We start from the raw sequence: 24,581 nt of genomic DNA, 5'->3' as shown, positions 1-24,581 counted from the left end.
TGGTTTACACTGCCCTGAGCTCCTTGGAGAATGGGTAGGATAACAATGTTATAAATAAGATTGCAGCCTTAGAAGAATTGTGGTAAGCTATTCAGCTAAGCAAAAGCAGTATCCCACATTTTAGATAACTGAATAAAAAAAATGCAGAACACAGGACTGTGAATATGTAGCTATGAAGGCAAAGCAAAAGGGTTGCATTTCATGAAAAGCAATCCTCCAGTAAGTAAATGCTGAAACTGCAGAAGGAGATTAGATGTAGAGATGGGAACATTTACAGCTGGAATGGGTTGTGCAGATACCACAGGATGTTTGCATGCCGTTTATTTATTACTCTAAAATCAACTGTGACTTAAAGTGAGGCACAGCTGTAGGAATCTGTGGCTGAGAACAGGGAAGCTGGCTGGAGGAGGAAAGATTTTTCAAGTGTTCTGAAAGATTAGGTGCCTAAATTTATACCTCTGGAAGAAACAGTGTAGCAGGGGAGATCTTTGATCCTATAAGGAGAAGCAGTGCTTGGAATAAAGTATTTTTAATTCCACCTGCATAGATATGCTCCCATATTGTTGCTGAGATGCCAACATTCTAGATTGCTAGTAAAGTAAAAACTGTAGAGTGTATTGTTCCGCCTAACTTATGATATTCTGAAATATGGTTATTGTAAATTAAGCCTTGTATTTACCAAAAGAGCCTCTAACCTCCCACTTCCCAATAGCGAATAGGTGGGAAGGGCAAATATTACAGAGACGTTTTCCCCCATTCTATTTTTTTGATTTTTTTCCAGTTTCCTGGCAAATCATAGCTTAGCCTTGACAATTGTGCCAACTGCTAAGCCTATTTAGGTAAATGTAACAGCATTAAATATTTGACCCATTCTAACTGAACATGCAAGGGAAGCTGACATATACTTCCTCTTCTGTGCTTTACTACTGTTACAGGGTATTTTTCTACAGATATAAACTTCCTGATCCACCTAATGTGGATGTTACGGTGTTACCTTCCCTGCTACACGTGTTCACTTCTTATTGTGTCTTCACGTGTTATTTGTTCTTAAGTGTGAGGACTTCTCCTTCCAAATCCATTTTCTCCTCTTGCTGTCCTTTGGTTTATGCTTTTGAGGCCATCGCCCTCTTTTCTCCATTCCTCTAAACTGCTCATTCTGCAAGCAGGATGGAGTCCCAACAATGGCTCCCTTCCTCAACCTCTCTATTCTCCTGCTTCTCTCAGCTTTTCTCTTTCTGGCTCCTCATGAAGCCCATGCCTCCCCCATAGTATTTCTGCTTTATCTCTGGTTTGTGGGGGTTCCTACAAGAGCTTACAGAAGCACAACCCCATTACTGTTGCCTCTTTGCAACACAGTTCAAAACTATGCTCACATCTACGTCTAGAATGACCCTCAGAATGGTGCCTTGATTTCTACTGGTGCTTCTTTGTCTGTTTATATAAGGGTCATCTGGCCAAAAGGAAAAGGCTCCATGATTTACCAGAGGGTGTTGCTAGGAGGCAGGGCAGCTCTACCCACACAGTTCAGGCACATGACTTCTGAATGTCTGAGAGTATCCAACACAAGCCTCAGGCAGTGACAATTGCTATGCATTCAGCAGCTATGTACCCACATGGTGCAACCCCAGCCACTACCCACTGACTCCACTGACTCCCATTAACACACTTTGGTGGGAGAATTCCTCCCAACTTCTGCAATGCTGGCTTGGTACAGTGGCAAACCTTGGGGTCTCAAATTTCAGTGGCGCCCCATGCAACACCAAAATTTGGTGACCACCTGTCAGGGTTTCTGGGAGAGAGGAGGAGATGACAGAGGAGACGGAGAGCGAGTGGGAGGAGGGGCAGAAGGATGAGGAAGAAGATGACGGAATTCTGAGGGAATCCACGAGTCTGAGCAGCGAGTCAGAGGATTCTCAAAAGGGGGTTACCTTAATCAAGCAAAAGGGAGGAGAAGGGAGAAGCGGAGAGGAGCCCAGTGGAAGACAGACGCAGCAAGAGGCGTCTCAGCCGGAACGGAGAAAAGGGGGTGGAGTCGTCAGCCTCTCGGAGGGAGCAGGATTAGGAGAGAACAGAGAAAGGGGGTTGGAGCAAGGTGTTCAGCCGGAAAGGGTGGAGAGCAGAACAAGGGGTGGTGTAGCGGTCGAAAGAAAGGTCAGCAGCAACGTACGCGCGCCAAGTTCAAACGTAGAGGCGCGCGGAAGTGGAGAGAGCTCAGGGGAGGAGCCCGGCCCTAAAGCCAGAAGGAGGGGGGAAGAGGCGGCAGAGGATTCAGCCTCAGGCGAGTCACGGAGAGAGGGAACCCAGGGGGGCAGGAAGACCCTGCGGAAAAGAAAGGAGAGGAAGAGGTGGTCTAGAGCCAGGCTATTAAGTTGGTGTGGAAGAGGGGAGGAGTCAGAGGGGACTTCAGCGGTCTAACGTGACAGACGTACGGCCACGATGCTGAACTGTACGAGAAGCAGAAATCTTCAATAAACTTTTCCTGTAAATAAACTGCAACGGAGTGAGGTCTCTTGTGAGCTGGGACCCGTCCTGGGTGGCCGTGACACCACCTCTTGCCTTTCATTCTATATCACAGTTGTGGCACCCCCAAAGCTCTGCTCCCAATGCAACCAAACCAGTCATGCTCCCCTAAATCCCCCTCTGTTGGGGACTATATATTCAGCTCACATCCCGTGCCCATGGCCTGCATCTCCAACCGCATACCCCTCCATGTTACATACATGGCAAACTGCTTTTGAAACCTAAATGTGTTCCATAAGCACATTATGTGCCATAATGATCTACTGGCAAAAGAAAGGTCACCCAAAATCCCATAGGCCATACTTAAAGTAGCTCTTTGGATCCTGGCCAAGGACTGAATCAGCTCTGATGTCCTAAACATCATCCCACACATACAGGTTTTTGATTTATTTATTTTTAAAAAAATCAGAGACAAAGGCGGGGGGAATCCTTCAGCACACAGACATAAGAAATGTTCATCTATGTGCTGCAGGCAAAGACTGGGTATAGAACTGTAAATTAAGGAGATGTCTTCATTCTCTGGTGCTTTTAAAGATCAGGGTGATCTAAGACTGACATCATTCCCTGTCTTAGAGAAAGGCCAACTCAGCATGTGCCTCATTGGTTCTGCCAGTCTTGAGTCTACAATTTGTGGTTCAACCAATGCCCAAACAAACCACCCTATGGTGTTAATTCAATAAAACACAGACTGGTGGTCATGCATTGGAATTCAGTGGATTTATACCTATGCCACAGCTAATTAAAGGCTATGTCACTGTCACTGGATTAAATACCCTCAAACTTTTGATGTGAAAACAGAGATGCACTGGTGTAATTAGAATAACCTCTGTTCTTCTTTTTTTTTTATAGAAAGCTTTTATTTAAGAAAGATTCACATTTCATAACAACCAACGTATACACATATATACTTACAAGTAAAAAGTAAAAGAGAAAAAAAAGAAAAGAAATTACATAAAAAGACCCACCCAAAGGAAAGAAAAAAAGAACGATAAAACAGACTTCCGTCCAACTTGGTCTTGGATTACATAACCATTATGTAGTCTTTGCAGTAGAACTTACATTAGCATTATACATCGAAGGTGTTAATTATCATCTGCTGTTATATTAATAATTCCCATATTGGTCTCAACATAAATTAAAAATTTCTTCCATTCATCCTTAAGTTTCATTGTATTATTTTGCCTTATTTTCTGTGTTAGTCTCGCTAATTCCATGTATTGATATAACTTCACTTGCCACTCTCCAATCGTAGGCATATCAGGGGATTTCCATTTTTGTGCAATTAAGATCCTCGCTGCAGCTATGGCATATTGGAAAAAGGTTTGATCTGATTTTTTTATTTCCTCACCAATCATACCTAAGAGAAACAACTCAGGTATCTTGGGGAAATTATACTTCAAATTTTTTTTCAATTCGTCGTAAATCTTTCCCCAAAACTCCTTCACTGCATCACAGGTCCACCAGATATGGAAAAAGGTCCCAATCTTATCTTTACATCTCCAGCAGTTGTTGTCAACAGTTTTATACATTTTTCCCAACTTTGCTGGGGTCAAGTACCAGCGGTACATCATTTTCTCTAGATTTTCTTGGAGGGTTGCACACGCTGTAAATTTCATACCTTTCCTCCAGAGTGTCTGCCATTTATTATAGTCGATATTGTATCCAAGGTCTCTATCCCATTTTACCATCACTCCCTTCACCAAATCCTCTCTTGTGTCCCATTCCAATAATTGTTTATATAGTTTGGAGAGGTGTTTATCATTACTCTCTAAGATTTCCACCTGGAATCTTGATTTTTTATCCCTCATCCCCAATTTCTTGTGCTCACCCCACAGTGCATTGATCTGGTGAAAGTGTAACCATTCTTTTATCTTATCTTTCAACTCATCATAAGACTTCACTTTCCAACCTTCTTCTGTCTTAACTAAAAGATCCTCATAGGTCCATCTTTCACCCGTCATGTTTGGTTTTTTTATTTTGATAATATCAACTGGGGAGAGCCACCAAGGGGTCCCTTTCTCGATCAGTTTTTTATACCTGTTCCACACCTCCAGTAATGAACCTCTAATTACATGATTAGAAAACCCTCTGTGGACCTCACCTTTCTCCTGCCACAGGTAGGCGTGCCACCCAAACCTGATATCGAAACCCTCCAAATCCAATAAATCAGTATTACTTAGGGTGGCCCAGTCCTTTATCCAACTTAAACAAGCTGCCTCATAGTACAGCCTTATATTCGGAACAGCAAAACCACCTCTCTCTCTTGCGTCTGTTAGGTATTTAAACTTTATCCTGGCTCTCTTCCCCTGCCATATAAACTTAGTCATAATTTTTTGCCAGTTCCTGAAGCGGGTGGTGCCTTTAATTATCGGGATATTTTGGAACAAAAACAATAGCCTCGGAAGAATACACATTTTAATCGCCGCCATCCTCCCTGTCCAAGAGAGCTTCAGCCTGTGCCAGGTATCCAGATCCTTTTTAATCTCCTGCCAGATCTTGTCATAGTTATCTTCAACCAGATTTATATTTTTCGGTGATAGCCAAATTCCCAAATATTTTACTTTATTCACAATTTTTATACCAATCTTTTGTTCCAATTGGGTTTTGTCCTGATCAGCCAGATTCTTTATTAAAATTTTTGTTTTCTTCCTGTTTAATCTGAATCCTGACAATCTGCCGAATTCTTCCATTAATTCTACTACCTTGCAGGCGCTGTTTACTGGGTTCTCCAAGGATAGGACTAGGTCGTCGGCATAAGCCTTCAGCTTAAATTCTTTCTTCCCGATTCTTATCCCCTTCACATTTGCTGCGTCTCTTATTCTATTTGCGATAACTTCCAAAACCATTATGAATAACAGGGGGGATAAAGGGCAGCCCTGCCTTGTGCCTTTCATGATCTTAAAAGGTTTGGTCAGATTGTTGTTTATGATCAGCATGGCCTGTTGTTCTGAATATATTGCTTTAATGCCTTTCATATAGGGGCCTTCTATACCTGCCTTTTCCAAACATAGTGATAGAAATTCCCAGGAAACATTATCAAAGGCCTTTTCGGCGTCTATAAAGATTAACGCTGCTGGAGTGTCTATCCTTGTATCTAAGTATTCGATAATATTTAAAATATGGCGAACATTATCTTTCTGATGTCTATTAGGGAGGAATCCCGCTTGGTCCTTATGTATATATTTCATTAATAGCTTCTTAAGTCTACTTGCCATAATGTCAGCAAAGATCTTATAATCACTATTAAGCAATGAAATTGGCCTATAATTTTTTATATCTGTTTTTTCAATTTCTGATTTTGGGACCAAAGTTATATATGCCTCCTTCCAGGAACCGGGGATTTTTCCTCCCTGGAGGATGTTATTAATAACATCTCTAAGCACCGGCGCCAGGAGTTCCCCTAGCGTTTTATAGTATTTTGAGGACAGACCGTCCGGCCCGGGAGCCTTTCCGTTTTTCATCCTATTAATGGCCTCCTTAATCTCATTTACTGTAATTTCCTTATTTAATTGGGTTCTATCCTCCTCCGATATGTATTTCCCTCTATTCTGATCCAAATAACTTTTAATTTCTGAACTATCTTCCGCTCCTCTCTCATACAACTTTTCGAAAAACTGAACAAACCTTTTTTCTATTTCATCTGGGTCTTCTATGATGTTATCTTCCATTATTATTTTGTTTATCACATTTTGTTTCTTTCTTTTTCTCAACTGCCACGCGAGTAACTTCCCCATTTTATTTGCCGATTCAAAATACCTCTGCTTCATAAATTTGATTCTCCATTCTGTTTCTTGATTTAATATAACTGAGTATTGAGACTGCAACACTTTTGAGGCTCGAATAGCATCATCATCTGCCGGGTTTATAGTCAGTTTCCTCTCACAATTTCTCAATTGTGTGAGGATATCTTCTTTCTTTTGTTCCCTTAATTTCCTCCTATAATTATTTTGTTGAATTAAAGTCCCCCTCATGACCGCCTTGCTGGCGTCCCATACAGTATCTATGGTGGGTTCACTATTCAAATTTAAATCAAAATAATCTTTCAAAGTACCTTTAACCTTTTCTTTCACCTCTTCAATATCCAATAAATTTTCGTTCATCCTCCACCTATATTGTCCCTTCCACCCAATTTTTATTTCCATAACCAGGGCACAATGATCAGAGAGTGTCCTGGGTAAGATTTCACATCTCTTTACCCTCGAAATAAGATTTCTTGTCATCCAGATCTGGTCAATTCTACCCCAACTTTGATGGGGTTCTGAATAATGAGTGAACTGTTTGGAAGTGGGGTTTTTATACCTCCAGATATCAATTAAATCTAAGTTTTCCTCTAGGTCATTAAAGGATTTCGGCAGTTTACCTCTGTTTAATTTCCCTCTCTTTTCACTCCTGTCTAGCTCCGGTGCTGGGACACCATTCATATCCCCGAGCAGAATTAATTTATGCATTTCTAGCTCTAATAAAATACCTTCGAGTTTCTCAAAAAACTCTGCTCTGTTTTTATTCGGGGCGTAGACCGTCACGACATTAATTTTTCCCCCCCGGAAATTTAGTTGGATCCCTAAAATTCTTCCTTCTTCATCTTTACAGATTTGTACGGGTTCCCACTTCTCTTTTACGTATATCACTACTCCTTTTTTTTTATTTACCTCCGAATTAATAAACTCTACTCCCAGTTTTTTATTCATCAAAATATGTTTATGTTTCTTCGTGATGTGAGTTTCCTGAAAGCAAATTACATCATAATTCTTGTTTTTCAACACTCTCTCAATTTTATTCCTTTTAGCTTTCTCATTCAACCCGTTCACATTCCAGGATAAAAATTTTAATGTATGTGTTATTGTTTTCCTTTATCTGTTACGGTTTCTCTGGCCGGGATCCCGAACTAGAATCTACCGCCTCTATTTCCTGAGAACTCCCCCTCCTCTGCCGTCTCTGCTCCCACCACGGCCTCATCGTCTTCCTCATCTGTTTCCTCTATCCTCTCCTCCCCCCCGCCCCCTCCTGTCCCCCTCCTCCCCCCTCCCCCTCCTTCTCCTCCTTGCTCCTAGGTCTATTCTCTGTCCTTCCCAAATCTTTCTCATACCTTCTCAAAAACTTCTCAACCTCCTGTGTGTCCATCAATCTGAATTTTTTATCCTTATAGAAAAAAGCAATCCCTTCCGGGAACTCCCATCTAAATTGTATCCCGTTTCTCTTCAAAACGGCTACCACCTGTTTGTATCCCTCTCTTTTACGTAATAACCTAACCAGTATTTCTTTATAGATAATAATAGGTCTTCCATCAATTCTCAATCTATTATGGTAGCTCTTTCTTAAGATTAAGTTTTTCATTTCCACTGAGTTAAAGATCACTAAACAATCCCCCAAGAATTTATTAGTTTTTAAATGTTTAGGTCTTGACAGCCTAAATACATTCTCTATAGAAGGAGCCATCTCTTCCTCTTTTATACCTAGCCATTTAGAGAGTTCTTTAGTCATTTTTCCTCTTATATCTTCATTTCTTTCCTCTACTACTCCCCTGAATTTCAAATGAAGCTGTTTTTGACGCATATCTGCCATGGCTAGATTGTCCCAAATCCTATCTTGTGAGCTGTTTAATTCTCTTAACTCTTCTTTCATCTTCATTGTCTCTTTTTTCTGTTCCCTCATCTCTTTCTGCAACTTCTTATTAGATTCTTCATTTATTTTGGACTTAACAGAGAGGTCTTGAATTTTAGCTGAGAGTTCTCCAACTGCTCCTTCTATCTTTTTATCAATCATCTCCTGTACCTCTCCTAGCTTGTTTTCCATGTATAATACATTTTGTTTAAATTCCTCCTTTATTTTCGCCCACAAATTGTCTAAATCTTTAATTTCTTCCTGGCGGGACAACTTCCTCTCCCCCGGAGTCCCGCCCCCTTTCTTCCAATCCTTCCCATCTTTCCCCGTCATTTCCAAATCTTCCCCGCCCAATTTCCTTCCCCTCCCACCCCTACTTCCTCCCCCCCTTAAATCCCCCCCTTAAATTTCAGCAAGATTTCAACAATGTCAACAAATCTAGGCAGAAATAAAGCAGAAATAAAGCAGTTTTCCCAGCCAAATATAACCAGTCCCTTCGGGGTTCTGTCCAGACGTAATCTCCAAACACCCCGGAGCAAGGTTCTATGACAAATCCGGAGAAAGGTACGGGGGATATGGTACAGAGTGATTCAACCCTGAGGCCTTGGCGTTATCTTTCAATTCACTCTCCCCAGTCCACTTTCCCCCACCTGTCCTGAGTCACGAGGCTGTAAAGATTTACTGTCCGCAATCAGGCCTTAAAGGCATATTGTCCACTTTAATCTGATTTACTCCGATTCAAAGTTTCCTTTCCATATGCCACCGTCAGTGTCCAAGTCAAGGTGATATCCACAGATTTTCCTAAGCCGCGTAGGGCTGATCCGGGAGCCACACAACCTCGTCGTTTTTAATCCCCCTGGTCCAAGTCCGATCACCGGGGGAATCCTCCTCCAGACAAGAGGAGGAAGGGTAAGAAAGGAGAGGTGGCAGAGGTGGGGGGAGAGCGGAGAGGGGCGACAGAGGGGAGGTCCTCTCACTTTAGACCTCTCTTTCCTCCTTACTACCGCCTCTTTCCTGAAATAATCCGTCAGCTCCTCAAAATTCCTCAACAACCAGTCTATATTCCTTCCAAGGGCGGCATAAAAGCACCCGGAATGTCCGTTATGTCCGTTATGAAAAATATAAAAGTAAGAAGCAGTTTGAACAGCATAAAAACGTAAAAGCATGCAGCAACTAAGAAACAGCAACGTAAGGAATCAGGAAATCACGCCGCTTGAGCAGCGTAAACGACACGGAAGAGCTGGCTATAATCCCACAAAAGCTTGATTGGTCCCTATTATCCGTTAAGGTTCCAAACGTCTTTATTGTTTTTATAGTTCTTAAGGTCTCTTTTAGGCAAATTAATCTCACTTCACAGTTCACAACTTAAGGTGCACTCACTCAGACAGATTTTGCAAAGCTTCCTCATACCGCCGACTTCCATCTGCGCCATCTTAATTCCGTCACCAAGTGAACTCCCAGACACAATTCTAAAAAGTACCGGGCAACACGCAGCTCCGCTATTAGCTTTACGCTTTTTTTTTTTAAAAAAAAAGTGCGTTCTGTATAGACGCTACGAAACATTGCGGATCCCTTTCTTCTCTTTAGGAAGCCCGTCGCCTCTCCCGGCTGGAGCTCGAGGCGTCGCGCTGCGGAGTCGGAACTTTCCCCCAATTGCGCTAGCGGTCCCCGTCTTCTCGCCCTATCGATGCGGAGAGGTGGCACGACCGCTTCCACGCTGCTGGGAGCCTGTCCCCTAAGGGTACCCCCCTTAGGGTTTTTCGGGTTCGCTGCGCCCTAGCGACTCCCCAAGCCTCCGCAACGCCCAGAAAACCAAGAGCAGGTTCTCCGCGCTCCCTCCCAGGCCGCGACCGGAACCGGAAGTCAGAATAACCTCTGTTCTAACACGAAGGACAACTATGTAAGCTGCTCACGCATACAAACACATACATGGGACATTACTTCTACTAATGCCTCGCTCTTTTCCAAGTCTATGCTCTTCATGCACTGTATAATAGCTACTCTCGTGCAGGCTTCTGAAGTTTCCATATTAGTAGAACTGGTCATAGAAATTTCATTTTTTAAAAATAATTTCACTCGGAATAGCTGCAATTCACACATATTTGGATCAGCATCTATTTATATCAGCCTTCCCCAGCTGGGTGCCATCCAGATGTTTTGGAATATAGCTCCCATGAGCCTCAACTGGCACAACTGAGTTGGCTGGGGATGATATGAGTTGCAGTCCAAAAGATTTGGAGGATATCAAGCTGGGGAAGACTGATTTGGACAAATATAGAAGAGGGGCACTTTAACGCTGCAAGTATTTATAGTGCAATATAAATACTCCAGGCAGGATAAATGGACGTAATGCAGTGCATAAACTATGTAATTAGTTCCAACAGGAGGCAGTGATGCCCACCAACTTGGATGGTTTTAAAGAGGATTAGACAAACTCATGGAGGATAAGGCTACTATGCTACTAGCCATGGTAGCTATGCTCTATCTACACTGTCAGTGTCAGTATGCCTCTGAATGTCAGTTGCTGGGAACTGCAGGTGGGCAAAGTCCTGCTGGGCTCATGTCCAGCTTGCAAGCTTCTCAGAGGCATCTGGTCAGGATGCTGTGAGACCAGGATGCTGGACTAATGGACTGTTGACATGATCCAATAGGCTCTTCTTTTGCTCTCAAATGTTGCTAAGTATGCAGCCATTGCCATTTTTTTAAAAAAGGGGGGCATAAGCATCCCACAAAAGACAGAAGAATGAGAGTATTAATTTTTTTAAAAAAAGAGACAAGGATAAGTACCAGAAAATAGAGATCATTCCAGGTAAATAGGGACAGTTGACACATATGCTGTATGCAACGAGTTTATTCCATTGTCAATCTTTTTGGAAAAGAGAAAGTTGCCTATAGAATCATGGATTCACTTTTCAGGCACTCCAACTTTAAATAAGTAAGTAAGTCTCATTTACAGGAATAATTGATCAATGTGGTTTACATCATTTCATGGTTGATGGGAGTTGGAGTCCAACAATATCTGGAGGACATCCCATTAGCCACCCCCAATTTACAGAATTATGAGTGAAAGTATTCTTGATGTTTAATGCATTAGCAATAGCTAAATACAGGAGCTCCTGAGCAGGATTGGGACTACCGTGTGCAGGGAGTGCTGTTGAATCCTTTCTCCACCTCCACAGTCCTGCTGTACGTCCCCCTCAGTGGCTATTGGTGATGGGAAGGGAGCTTCCATTGATGCCAGCGTCTAACAATTTACATATTCCCAATCACCTATTAACTGCAATGATTAAAAGGCTCCCTCCTCACTTAAAGAATGCTGGTGAGATTTTATTTACTTATTACTGGCAGTCTTGTACTCAGGAGTATTTTCCACCCACCCTGCTAAGTCAGGCAGTGAGGAAGATGCCATTTACCCAACTATACTCCACCATGTAGGGAGAAAGTGAGTCTTCTTGACAGCAGAGATCTCTAAGTCAACCTTCCAGGAATCTGCTGAAAATGATATTTCTATAAGCAAAGGCTAGCACAGAAAACAAGTCGTCAAAAGCATTTCAGGCATTCCATGGATCACTAGTTCCTCAAGTAGAATGAATGATCACTTGCTGCACCTTTATATTGGAAGGATATAAGCACAGGGCACAGCCCAGAGTTTAGCATTTTAAAGCCTTGTTAATTTTAATGGGTAAGAGTTCAGCCTCTGCTTAACTTCTGGCTGGCTCACGCCTCAAGCAAGTTAAAGTTCACTTTGTACAATTCCTCTGATATTTGTACAGATAACTATGTGAGACAGCCACCATATTCCACAGGGTAAGCCAAGTTCCCATAGTATGCCATCAAAGTGGCTGAGAATGTACTGGCAAGCAGATAGATTTGCTTTCTCAAAACACTAGATGCTCTAAATGTGTTTGCAGAATGAGGAAACATCCAGTTTTTTAATTAGATAATGGATTATAAAAACCTGATTTGGATACCACACACATAACTAGCATAACACTCTTCTGCAAGAGTTTTAAAAGAAAGTATCTACACGGTATTTAGACAGCTGTTCAAATTCTGCTCTTTGACTCACATTCTAGCTTTCGGCATGTGCTTCCAGCTGGCGAAGACTTAGTCTGCGGGGGAATGGAGGTGCAGCCAAAGACACATACTGTTGTATGTGAGGGTCAGCAGAAGGAAAGGTGGAGGGAGCAATTAGAAAATGCATACACAAGAGAGAAGCTGAAGTAGCATCATGCTCCCAACACACAATGGAAATAAATCTTGCAAATTCCATCCTGAATTTTGCCTTTTTATTGAGCAAGGCAGAAGCAGTGACATCACCCAGTATCATTTTAATGGAATGCTGCTGACCCACCTGGAAGAAATTCTGTCTAAGGGGGTTTGGACAGCACAATGCTAACTCAGAAGTTAGTCCTATTGAAATCACTGGGGTTTAAGCAGAGTGAAGATTGAAGGGCTAGAAGTCTTTATTTTTCTTGGTTTTAGGCTACAGTCCTATATACACTTTGTAAGCATGGGGAAGAGTAGTGTTCAGTTCACTTTAAACTGTGTCACATTTCCCAAACCAATAAGCAAACCAAAATACAGCTATCTCATGACATTTGCACTTCTACAAATTTGGTGAGGCAGATATCCAACTCATAACTGCATGCAAAAAAAGTGTGCACAAAAATGTATTATATTTGGGAGGGGTTGCCGACAAAGTGCATATTTTAAATCCTGGTGCCCTTCAGAAGTTCTGGACTGTGGTTACCATCAGTCCCAGGCAGTATAGCTGAATTGCAGTGCAAAACCTTGGGGGGGGGGCTCCAGGTTGGGGAAGGATGTATTAGATGATGTACACATGAAAACACAAACAGCTTTTTCATGCAGATTTTTCATGCAGGCCTTAAAAACAATAACAACAACTGCAAACCAATGAGGAAATGGGGAAAATGAAAGTCAAGATGGTGGGAAATGAGAAAAAGATTATTTTCTTCCTACTTGGCCTTATGCCCCAATGTACTCAACAGGTCCTGCTTCTAAAATAAATGGGATTTAAATACCATATCCCAATCTTCCTTGGCAAGGGTAGGGCTGCTTACATGGGACTCAGAACACCTTAAAGGAGCCGTATTCCGTAGCTAGTCTAGTGGTAATCATAGTGGGCAAGCTTTATCAACATCTTGTTTTTATAATACTTAAGCGTTAGAGGTAGTACCTATGGTAGGGGACATGTTGTGCTCCTTCTGGGGGAGTTTGTCCACCTTTGATAGCCACCCTGTGCTTGACTCTCACCTGTGGCTCCTAGAAGCTGTCAGCGTGCGACAGCAACCACACCCCAGAAACAGCATTAACTGGCTAGCTAAGACAGGTGAGGGTGGCTGATGTGTCTCAATCCCACAGTGAGTTAGGGACTTGTCCTGCATGCAAATACAGGCTCCAGCAGATTGAGTGGGAAAAGGAAAACTCTGATCATAAACTTCACTGCCTTGCGGGATATCCTCAGGAAAAGAAAAATCTAACGAGTAATCCCTGCACAAATCCAGAGTGGTCCTTCCAGAAACTCCTGCAGCCAAACTGATGCTCTGTTTTCCTTTGGCCCACATCAGCGATGCTGAGATGGGGATCTTGTCATCTGGGCAGCCCAGGACAGACCTCCATACACACTGCTCAGGCTTGTGCCCCAGGGAGGTCGCTGTGGTGCTGCTAATGCAAGTTTGACTTCACTCCCAGACACGCACTCCATTGTCTCCCGAGACAGATGGGTGCCAACTATTTACTCTTTTAAAAAGATTGTATTTTTTCTAGTCTTAATTTTGAACCAAATGCAACCTTTATTAGACAGTTTAGACAACAATATCATCACTTCTAAAGCAAAAGTAGAAATAAAAATGGAAAAGCCTGCAGTTTGAATGGCCAATAATGAAAGTGGAATAGCGGGTGCAGACAAGTTGTCAACAAGTTTCTTTGGCTGCCTCTATCAAAAAAGTAGGACTTGTGATTAGTTTCTAGGACTTCAAAAAGGTTCTCTGCATACTTGTGGCTTTTTCACTGACCTTTGTTGCCTTGACTATAATAATGCAAAGATTTGTGCCAGAGTCCAATGCTGTATGTTTAAATGATATAAAATAATGGCACATGTAATGTTAAGCAGCTGCCTGGGATTTTTCCAAATGGGGAAATAATGCTGTAATCCTGCCCACTATTTCAATCTGGCATAATTAGGTGCAGCTGTGTGCAGGGTGACAGGCATAGTTGCCACTCATAACAAAATTTAGGATTGTAATTGTGTGTCCTGTTTTATGTGTTTTAAAGGGCTATTTTAACCATCAGCGGAATCCATACCCTCCTACTTATGTAGCCCTGACAGTTTACCATTATATGCAAATGTTCTCTGTTGTAATACACATCACTTGTATTCAATCATCTGTCCTGGCTGTGTATGGTAGCCCTCTCCCCCATATTCCTGAATTACACAGGATTATACAGGACTGGAGAGAAAGACACTTGAGACTTTTATATTCTCAGGCTATTGGCTCCCATTTAAAGATAAGTGTAGTGCTTTTCCCTGTCTTTTTCTGTAACACCCCATTATGTCATAGTGGGTTGCTTTCTGCTAAGTGTAAGCTATGAATAAATTGTGTTCATGCATCTGTCCAATTACCTGGTGAAGAACCCACTGTCAGTGGAAGAGGTGGAGCCCAGTCCCCAGTCCTCAAGGATACTAGCACCAAAAGCTTCATGTCTAGACCAAAGAGTGATGACACACTATGCAGACACGGGCTCAGTGCAACTGGTCTTCTTGTGTGTAAGGGGGTGACTTGTGAGTAAGGAATCCCTGTTGCTCCTTCACTGGCAGCAACTGCATCTGTAGTATATAATGCCTCCCTTGTCCTCCTTGCTGAGATTCCCTGTGATACAGTGGTACCTTGGGTTACATACGCTTCAGGTTACAGACTCTGCTAACCCAGAAATAGTACCTTGGGTTAAGAACTTTGCTTCAGGATAAGAACAAAAATTGCATGGCGGCAGGGCAGAAGCAGCTGGAGGCCCCATTAGCTAAAGTGGTGCTTCAGGTTAAGAACAGTTTCAGGTTAAGAATGGACCTCCAGAACGAATTAAATACTAAACCCGAGGTACCACTGTATTGACCTGGCCTTGCTTTTGGCTCCTGTTTTGAAGCCAGATTGATCTGTTGTGCTTCACCTAAGCTTGTTGTAACCATGTGGCACCTTGAACCCTGGTTTCATGGGTAAATGTTTTGGTAACAGCAGGGCTGGCCTGCCCATGAGGCAAGGTGACACAACTGCCTCAGGTGGCAGGATCCACATGGGCAGACGATCTGACCTCCATGCCATTGCTGCCATGGTGGTGGTAGCAGCTGTTGCATGCTCCTTAGGGGCTAGATCTGCTGCTGTCATGGCACGCCCATGCCACTTCCACAGCAACCTCTTGAGAAATAGGAAGTACTGCTGGTCTCCTCCCACCTCTAGGGATGAAATGGTGGGGACTGCCTTTGGCGGTCTCCTGGGGTTTGCACCATCCATTGTGATTCAGAATGGGACACCACCCCCATTTGATTCCAGTTTCAACCATCCAGTAAGATTGATTTGATTCCTTCCCTTGTCCCTAGTCATGATGTAGCTCTGCCTTCCTCCCTTCCTTCCCTGGCAGGGACTGGGACACCATTTTGTGATTTGCTTCAGGTGCCAAAATGTCTTGGGCTAGCCCTGGGTAAAAGTTTATGCTCTCCTTGGACTGGAGTATAAACCTGAGTGTATAGGACCTGGAATGGTAAATTGGCCACCTGAACTGAGATCAGCTTGATCCAATCAAAGAGGGATGCTTTTGCTTCAGATACATTAGCACAGTGAATCTATTTTGCCAGAGTATGGGATATGTGCAATTAAGAGGAAGAGCTTTAGCTCAGTGGTAGAACATACACTTTGCATGCAGAAAGTCTTAGGTTCCACCCTGGTATCTCCAGGTATAGATGGAAAAGACCCCTATTGGAAACTCTGTAGGTAAAGTAAACAACAACAAGCTAGACGAATGAGTGGTCTGCCTTGGTATAAGGCAGCTTCCAATAGTTCTGAGTGTTTGCAATGTGAGTCTGCAGAAAGGCAAGTTGCCAAACAATAAAAATGAATTGGCAAATTACCCTGATTTACTTTTTAGTTGAGCAGTTGAGCTTTCTTTAATTTTCAAATGTGGACTAATAGTACTTTTTTTTACTATGCGAATGTTGTGCGTGTGAAGAATTGACCTCGTTTCTTGAAGGCTCTCTGGAGAAGCCTCCTCCAACATCACAGAGTGATGTATGAGGAAGGAGTAGAAGGACATTAAAATAGTCTATAAAATAAAATACTCCAGAATGACTACTGGAATAGAACAATGACTGTTTTTATTCTCTGGAGATAGGCGGTGACCTGCTGAACAAAATAAACTCTCTACAAAACATATACCGGTAAATTAGTTGCAAGTGGGTGGACAGCCTTGCATTCACAAGGATGTAAGGTAGCTCTTTAATCTCTGTGGACCTCTGACTTAAGTGCTGGGATCCATGGATGCCATTTAAATATGGAAGGCATTAGCACAGCCATTCCCTTCTATTTGTCTCATCCCTTCAAAGATGCAGGCTGTCAAGAGAGTGGCTGGCAACTGCTATGCATACTGTTTGCCCATTTAATCCAACCTTTGTCATCCACAGTGGCATTTTTAATGAGATGTTCTCCTAGCAGGTGGTTTCATCGCTTAACTAATCAACACACAAACACCAGACATGTTAATATTTGTCAGAGTCAGTTATCAGTAGAACTTGAAGGAATTTGGGTTGACAGCTCTGATATCGAATTTTTTTTTCATCTGGCAAGGTGTCAAGAAGGCTTTCATCCCCTTGTGGGAAACCAAGCTTGATAACAGAATACAATTAAGGGAGTTTTGTTCCTACTTCAGCTTTGGTCTATAATGGAGAATGGTCCAAGGGAGCTTACTGGTCCTTTTGCAGAAGTAAGAGAAGTTCAAAGAACCACCATATTGCGTAAGGGAAATGTTGATTTTATTGTTGCTGCTTTGAGTCCTCTCTGATCAGAAGTTGCTGGACAGAAGAGGTAGAGCAGCTATACTAGCTTCCTGGAAGGTGGGTCATTGTTGCAGAAAGTGGGTTGCTGAGAGCACATACCAAAGCCAGTTAGAGGTGTGACCTGGGAGACTCCAGGTGACCAGATAGAGAAGCCTCAAGGGTCACATTCTCCTCAGTCCTGAAATAAATGATGGAGTTACATACCTAAACAGGTACATTATGCACCCTCTCCTTGTGTGCATGGTCCTATATCAATCTACCCTGAAAATCATGTTTTGAAGTGATCACACAGCCACTTTGCTGCCTGGCTAGATGAAGCTTGCATTGATTCTACCAACACCTTAAGGTTTACTGAGCTGGACAGGCAATTGTTATGTGCAAGGTTTCCTGGAAATCAAATGCAAGGGCTTTCTTGGCATTGAATGAAACGCATGGTCTACTTGGGTCCAAAATACATTTAACATATAATTCTGTATTATAGAGGCTGATGTGCAGCATCTGAACATCTCTTTTCTGGTCCTGTGGTCTGGCTCAGCTCTGGAAAGACTTGGGGAAAGTCAGGGACTTGGATGATGCTTGGTCAGCCTTAGTGATTAACATCCCCACAGTGGTTTGTGGATTTATTTAAATCAGATGTGGGGAAACCACCTTTTTTGGGCAAGAAGAAGAAACACAGGATGCAATTCTGCACCCATTTTCCTAAGGACCATTGAAGTTGGTGAGATTTACTTCTGAGTGGAACATGTCTAGGGTTGCACTGTTAGCCTTTTTTCTTGTGGCCCAGTAACAGATTGGCAGCCAGTGCAAATCCCACAAGTACTGGGGATAGTTGGCTCCCACAAACAGTCTGGCCACTGCATTCTGCAACAGCTGCATGCAGGCACCCAGGAGCAGCAAGTTAGACTGCTTCTCCAGCAGTGATCTGGAGCCAAGAGAAGGTTTACACTTGTTGTCAGTTTGGTATTTCTTGCTCTGTTCCTTCTAAGAAAACTGTGCACTCAGTGTTGTGTATTTGGAGGGTGTGGCCTTTTTTACTCAGGCACTGTTGGAGCTGGAGAGCCTCCAGCTGCCTTGGAAGATGATGTGGTAGCCAATAAGTATCCTCCTGCATCACTGAATGTTCTAAGTACTAGTTGTTGGAGTTGGAGAGCAGGATAGGGCTTGCTGCTCAGGATATGCAGGTGAAGGCACAACTGGCTCCCATCCTACTTTCTGAAAGAAGCCAGAGTCCCTGGTGGAGCAGTGTTTTCTGGTTCCTGCACCTCTCCTATTTTCTCAGACCCCCCCTTCTCTGATTACTGGGCTGTGGCAGTGCAAGAGCATGTGGGAGTACAGATGCTCATTGCTTCTTGATGGAAAACGCTGTAGCTCCGCTGCAGAGCACATTGTTTTACTATTAAATTTATATACCAGCCTTCATCCTGTTAGCTCAGTTGTTTAGAGCATGGTGCTGATAACCCCAGTGTCGCAGGTTCAGTCCCCATATGGGACACCAGCATATTCCTGCATTGCAGGGGGTTGGATAAGATGACCTTCGACGTCCCTTCCAAATACACAATTCTATGATTCTTCGATTCAAAGGTCACAGGGCAGTTTACAGCATAAAAACACAGCATGCACAACTTAATAATAATAAACAGTACACCTCCACACACTGCATTGCAGGTAGAAGGTCCCAGCCTTGATCACTGCCATATCCAGGTAGAGCTAGAAAAGATCCTCTCTGAAACCAGTCAGTTGACTATATAAAGCACATTCATAGGTTCTAATGAAGGAAGAATGAAACTGCAGACTTCATAGGTCATACCAGCTTTCTGCAATGCAGTTCTCTTTATCAATAATAAATAAATAATTTTTTATTTATACCCCACCCTTCACGGTTCAGAAAACTGGGCTCAGGGCAGCTAACAACAAATTTAAAACACTTAATTGTAATACAACATAGAGGCAGCATAAAATACAGTATAAACACATGAATAACAATAAAATTCAAAGTTCAAAAATCAATTTGGGGGAAATCCATCCAATAGACATTAGATAGTCACCAGGGCTAGCTGGCTGAATTAGTCCTATTTGGGCCAGCGAGGAGACCAGGGGAGAATTAGCTGTGGGCTCCCAGAGTGGGGAGGAAAGAGAAGGGAAATAAAAGATCAGGCTGAATTCAAAGTAAAGGCCAGGCAGAATAGCTCTGTCTTACAGGCCCAGCGAAAGGAGGTTAAATCCTGTAGGGCCCTAGTCTCATGGGACAGAGCATTCCACCAGGTCAGAGCCATCACTGAAAAGGCCCTGGCCCTGGTGGAGGATCGTCGGACTTCCTTAGGGCCCGGGACCTCTAAACTATGGTTATTCATGACCTTAAGGTCCTCTGCGGGGCATACCAGGAGAGATATCAGGGGCATATCAGGGAGATCACTAGTGCAGTGACACATTCAGAAGTTCAGGGTCCCTTCATAATAGTCACAGCCACTTCTCTTTAAAACCACACTACCTTCTATAGTCATACAACCTTCTAATAATATACAGTAATTATCTTAATTGTGCAAGAATAATAATTAGGGATTCGGTACAACAATCAATGTAGATCTCATTGTGTTGCCTTTCAGCTAGATCTAGTCTTTTCTCTGCATGTACATGGGTAAATGATTTGGGGTGCTCCAACACCTTATTTCACAGTGACTGAAGCTGTGTTTTCCTTGATGTTCCATTGCACAAAAGCTGAACTTGCACACCATTCTCTTGAATCTGAAACACCTTGTGTTTCCAGTGTTGCTAAATGCTTAGTTTTGGAACGTACAAAGCAACTCTTCCTTGGTGTTCTTCCTGCAAGCCTTCTCCAGAATGACCCTGGGAGCCATTCCTCAATGGCTGACTCACCTCCTTCCAATCTTATTGGTTACAATCAGCCCTAAGAGTGAGAACTTTAAAAAATGATGTTGACTGGATAGCTCTAGGACGCTGAAGACTGGGACTCTGCTGCAGAAATAGCAACAGGTCTTTGAACTCAGACCACTGCACATCTGATGAACAGGGATAGAGAGGTCATACTTTTCTTGCCAAATGGGACCAGGCAGAAATGTTAAATTGGTCAATTGAATGTGCTTGTATTCATTTGCTCTGTGTGTCTGTTGCTCCTGTAGCTCTGTACTGTGTGGTGCAGTGAAAGAGCTTACATTGTTGTTGTTTTTTCCAGAGCAGCTATACTTGCAAGCGATGTCTTCTTGCCCTAATCATGATTGCAACATTATTTTTGTCAGCTGCATGCTGTGAGTATGCTTAGGCTTCCCAGAAAACGTTGTCACCCTTTTTACTTGGCAATTCAGTGGTCTCTAACAATGCCAGATTACATCTGCCAGGGCTGCAGTTCTATCTTTATCCATGGAACAGTCGGCAACAGCACACGTCGTCTTGCTCTTTCCACTCTGCCAGGAACAAGTGATACACGAGTACAGCGCTAGAATAAGCAGACAGATGTGCCTCCACATTTACAGCAGTCTCCTCTATGAATGCTGGTGAATGTACAATTATTCACGCTAGTTTACAGAATGCACAGTTCTTTGTATTAATTTAATTTGGGGGAAGCTCACATCTCTGTGGCAGAGTATTTGTTTTACACGCAGAAGGTCATAGGTTCAACTCCTGGCATCTCCAAGTAAGGTTGGGAGAATCTCCAGTCTGAAACCATGGAGAGCTGCTGAAGTCAATGTAGACATGACTGAGCTTGATGGACCACTGCTCTGACTCAATAGGCAGCCTCCTATATTTTGTGGCAATGGTTCCCAATTGGTGGTCTATGGATCCCAGGGGGTCTGTGTATCCCACCCAAGAGGTCGGTGGTATCATTCATATAACAAAAACTACCATAGATATATCAAAATTTTCAAAAATAGGGGGTCCATTTTCAAAAATAGGGGCTTTTGAAAAACAAGGGGTCCGCGGTACATAGCTAATTGGGAACAGCTGTTCTGTGACATGGACATGCTCTAAAAACTTAACTGCAGAGAGACAGTATTTAAACATAAAAAAATGCTGTAGGTTGCAAATCTAAGCATCCTTACTTTGAAATAAGTTCCATTGTACTTCATGGGACTTCCTTGTTTCCAAGCAATTCTAGTTCCAGCATTTGGATGAGATGCTCTCAGTGCATTTTCTCAATGGTTGAGACTGAAATAACTCCTTTAGGCTTGGCCATGTCCTATGAGATTGCTTATTGAATAGCTCAGTTGGTTAGAGTATGGTGCTGATAATGCCAAGGGTAAAAGTTTGATCCCATATGGTCCAGCTGTATATTCCTGCATTACAAAGGGTTGGGCTAGATGATCCTCAGGATCCCTTCCAATGCTACAGTTCTATGATTCTGTGAATAATAACAAATTATTTGTCTTTTGAATAGTAGACACCCATGCTATATCACAAAAACCACTTGGTTTTGAAATATTCTTTGCTATATGTGCCTTAGGATGCCGTTGTTTGAGCAACAAAAGCTGAAAGCACCATTGGCTGTGTGAAATGAATTGTACACGTATTTGCAGCGCTATAGGCCAAGATCGAGACAAGTTCCAACAACAAGCCGCCAATAATGAACACACCTTTTCTTTTATTAAACTTCTTGAATTATTCAAAAGGTATTTTATCAGTAATGTTCTGTTTATGCAAAGTGTACATTCCATATAACTAAATCCATAATAAAGCTGTTTTTGAAATCTTCAGTATAATCTGGTATTTTGGCATATGTCAAAATACACATACAGACTGTTCTTTATCCATGCAAGTGGCAATTCCTTAAAACAAAGATTAATCCTTTAAAGAACTGGTATGTAGCCTAAGAGTGTTTATTTTCATGCTTAAGCAATGACTTCATGTCAAGATTTTATTGCACAGTCTGGGAATTAAAAAGAAAGGACCAATATTAGAAAGTAATGTGAAAAACAGGTCTTTAACTGTTTTGGTGTCTTGATCTCAAGACAGTTTCAACCTTTTACAGGCAACATCTTCGGACAGGATTATCAGCCACTCTGTGTACTGCTGCATGTGAGAATTTTGATTGTGTGTAGACTTAACATTTTTAACACTCCATGTAAGAGCTTAAATAAGCAATGGTTGCAAATGATCATATCCATGTGAGATAGCAAAGGCTTAGGCTGTCTTTGGTTAGAAATGAATTTGGCTCAATTTATGCCCTCTAGAAAACAACTGAAATAATATTTTCAAGGGGAATTCACATTTCCTGTAGACAATGAAGCATTACACCACAAGAGACAGGCAGAAATTCTTGCCCATTTTCAACATTTAATTTATTTAAAATATCCCCTATAATCAGAAAGAATTTATTGCTGTGTTTGTTTTACTCAGGACCACAGCAGAAAAACATCACAGAGGGATGGCTGTAGTCTCCAGAGTTCATTCCTGTTAGCTGTCTAGGATCTATCGAAAAGTTCCAGGATGTTCCATTCTGCCAAAGGCAAAGCCCCAGAGCAGGCATCAGAAAACTATCTGGAAATAATTTTGAATTAAGATTGAGATCAATGTGTTGACTTGTGTTTCCCTTGAAACATACAGCTGTGTGCTGCAATTATTTCTTAAGGCCCAATTATTTAGGGCCCAATTCAAAGTGCTGGTTTTGACCTATAAAGCCTTAAACAGCTCAGGGCCACAATATCTCAAGGACCACATCTCCTCATATGAACCGACTCAGACCTAGTGATCATAATTTGAGACCTATCTTTGTGTGCCTTCTCCACATGAGGTCTGAGGGGCAACAACATGAGAATGGGCCTTTTCTGCATTGGTTCCCCAGGGAGGTTTGCCTGGCATCTTCATTATGCACCTTGAAGCTCCAGGTGAAAACATTCCTCTTCAACCAGGCTTTTGGCTGATTAACATTCTATGTCCTTTTAAATATGTCTTTGACTTTGTTCTTGTGTATTTTTGTGTTTTTATTTTGTATTTTTAAGCTGTGAACTGCCCTGAGATCTTCGGATGAAGGGTGGTATACAAATTTAATAATAGTAAGATTATTATTTGTATGCCGCTTTCCCATAGTTTAAACCATGCTCAAGGCGTCTTACAACATAAAAAATACACAATTACAGCATAAAAAAGTAGTCGTAAACAATAAAGAAAACTTTCAAAGAATACACAGCCAAAGTGAACTATTTCCACATAAATAATAATAGGATACAAAATAGAAAAAAAAATAATGTCAATAACTGCAACACCACCACCTTCTGCATCAACAAAAAACACCCCTAAATAATATCCAGACTAAGAGTCTGTTCAGCAGCCTCAGCTTTTTGTAGCCGTAGTCAGTCAGGGCTCCGCCCTCCCAGATCAGGTGGGGAAAGACCAGCAAGTCAGGGATCACGTTTTCCTGGACTCACAGCCAAGTTCACTGCAGCTCAACTGGACAAAGATGGTGTGAGGCTGGGTGATTGTGAAGTCAGGGCTCTACTGGTGCACCAACAGAACTAATCCAGTGCCCCCATTCGTGTGCCTGTGCATCCCTGCCCCATACCCATCCAGGTAAACTGCAGAGATGCTCATGTTGGGAGGGTGGCTTTACAGCTGTGCCCCGCCACATGGGCTGCTATTGGACAGAACATTGTTTGAAATGTCTTTCTCATCCCTTCTCAAGATGCTACCTATTGTTTGACTAACTGCCTCTGATATGTCTCATAACACTGTTCTTTATGGCCAGATGTGCCGCTGCTATCAAAGCCTAGCTGCTTGCTTGCAACAGATGTATAGTTTAGTTTTAAACTGTCAGCGCAATATGTAGAAATTGTTATTCACACCCACCCGTGGTGTAAAACTGAGACTCAGAAGTAACGTTGGCATTTCCCAGCAAGCTGTTGAAACACAGCTGCAGCAATATCTAAGAAAGTGCCTCTTTTTTGTGGGGGGATGTTTTGAGGTCTGTTGAGGAATGTGATGATCATGACATGTGAATTATCAAGAGATAAACTGGAAAATACAATGTTGAATTGTAGACAGATATTATGGGAAGTGTTGCCACAGGTCCAGCTTATTTGTTTCCTCCTTGCCTCGTCGTCCCTCCCAAATTTGCATTTATTTTGGGATAAATGCCTTGTGTGTGGAGAGGGCTAGCATGAGAAACTTTGTTCCCAAACCTGTACTATACACACAGCCACCTTGCACAATTGGGCAGTAGTCAAAGCAAACCCAGCCTCTGATCTGTGATGCTGGAGGGGACTTGGATGGATTGGATGTGCCCCCCTGCCAAGCTGGACTCCACCATTCTCCACTAGTGGGAGAGCTCAACAAATGTGGAACTGGGTGTTGGGAGTGCAGCTGAATGGGACACAGCTGTGGGCAGCCTGAGAAACTAGCATCCACTTTGGGCCTGCCCATAAAAGCAAGCCTAGAGTGAAAGACTAGA

Source organism: Podarcis melisellensis (genome assembly GCF_964234715.1).
Source record: "Podarcis melisellensis genome assembly, chromosome: 9".
Taxonomy (NCBI): domain Eukaryota; kingdom Metazoa; phylum Chordata; class Lepidosauria; order Squamata; family Lacertidae; genus Podarcis; species Podarcis melisellensis.
This window is presented reverse-complemented; position numbering follows the sequence as displayed.